General features: G+C 37.3%; 1 long non-coding RNA gene across 1 annotated transcript; it reads right to left on the reverse strand.

The window, feature by feature from the left end:
- Positions 1-516: 516 nt before the first annotated feature.
- LOC106944261 (uncharacterized) lies at positions 517-1,612 on the reverse strand. Its single transcript, XR_001424180.1, has 2 exons — positions 741-1,612; positions 517-638 (listed from the first exon to the last, which is right to left on the reverse strand). It is a non-coding gene; the product is annotated as an uncharacterized LOC106944261 (long non-coding RNA).
- Between the last annotated feature and the right edge of the window lie 47 nt (positions 1,613-1,659).

A 1,659-nucleotide genomic window follows, 5' to 3' on the forward strand; every position in this document is an offset into this window, starting at 1 on the left:
AAAAAAAGGGGGGGGGGGGGTTATTGACAGGTCAGGCTTTTTATAAGCAGGCGATTGGCCAGAAATGTGCACTCTGCACCAGGACAGCATAGTAACCACCATCAACAGCTTCACAAGCATGGTCAAACGTGTAGAAACAACTTTAACTTGTTCAGTCAGTGCAGGTAGGAGCATAAACAGCTAATATTAATGTAAATAATAAAGAAACTGAAACTGACTAAACAATAGGTTTGGTCAAACATGCAAAAATAAACTACAACAAACCAAATGGTTCAGAAAGTGAAATTAGGAATTATAGATATAACGTAAAATAAATAATAGAGCATGACATCACTTGGAGCACAAAGCATAGAATTAGACTGAATAGATCTGCCCTTGTGGATTGGACACGTTGTCAATGATGTGGAATATTTTTCTTCAACATTAATGTTTTAACAAAGTGAAAATAAACAGAGTATGACTAAAGTATTAAAGCTGTTGGGATCTGGTTGGGGTCAGCAGACTTACATTATCTTTCTCTGGGTTGCAAACCTTCACCCACAGAATGTGATCCAGCAACCAGTCGATAGGCTTGTCTTTGTGGAACATGAAGAAGAACTCGGCTATCATTGGAAGGTCTCTGGTCTTAAACATCTTACCTGGAAACCCCCCCCACACCAAAAAAAACAAAACAGAATATGCTAGAACCAAGCATCTGAGTAAGTATCTCTCTGCGATGCCGTGTGGAAAGACAAACACACCTATAAACCCAAGCTGGGAGAATTCCAGGTAGAGCCATTCGTTAGAAGACGCCTGTGTGGCGAATGCCTTCATGTCGCTATAGTAACCGTTCTTTGCAAAAACATCGTCTTCCAACTAGAAAACACACAAGAATAGTTAGAGACTTACTTCCACAACATTTTGTAGAGAAATGAAATTAGTGCTGGAATAGAACACAGTGTAGCATTAACTCATGAGTTGAAGAAATGCTGAGGGAAACATCACGCCACATTTGGAATTCTAAAAGTCCTGTAGCTTTAAGAAAATCTTGACTGTCACCTCTTCAACAAGATCACAATTCATCGGTCTGGGGTCAGAGGTCAGTGTGATGGACCTGTCAGGTAATTAATTGTTTAAGCTGCTTAATGTTAGTCACTCAGGGTCACATTTGTTTGCCTTCTGGTTTGCTTTGGCCATTTTTTCCCAGAGTAAATATTTGCAAAGCATTATTTTGCATCATTTCTTTTGTCATAACCCCAGAGCCAGGTTGTGACATCAACACACACCCTAATTTCAAATATTGATCGGCATAAGCCAGAAACTATTAACGTTTTTTTTCCTGTTTTTTTTTTTTCATGCTTTTGTCAAATGTTTCAAAGCTCTGCTTTGTGTGATGTACTTTAACTGAAACATTGTTTCTTTCTAACAATCTAAGGAATAAACATAGTTGAATATTAAATCTATATTGGTTCTGCTGCCAATATCATTTCGACATCTGGGTATGAGTGGAACTGTATAAATTAGAATATTATGAAAAAGTCCAATTATTTCAGGAACTTTAACACCAAGTGAAATTACATAGATTATGCGCAGATGGAAGCCTTTATTTCTATTAATCATGATGATTTACACTTAAAGTTAATAGAAACATGAAATTTAGAATCAACCACCAGTACAACT

This window comes from Poecilia latipinna, unplaced genomic scaffold (assembly GCF_001443285.1).
Source record: "Poecilia latipinna isolate Pla-1442-1.1 unplaced genomic scaffold, P_latipinna-1.0 Scaffold7666, whole genome shotgun sequence".
Lineage (NCBI taxonomy): Eukaryota > Metazoa > Chordata > Actinopteri > Cyprinodontiformes > Poeciliidae > Poecilia > Poecilia latipinna.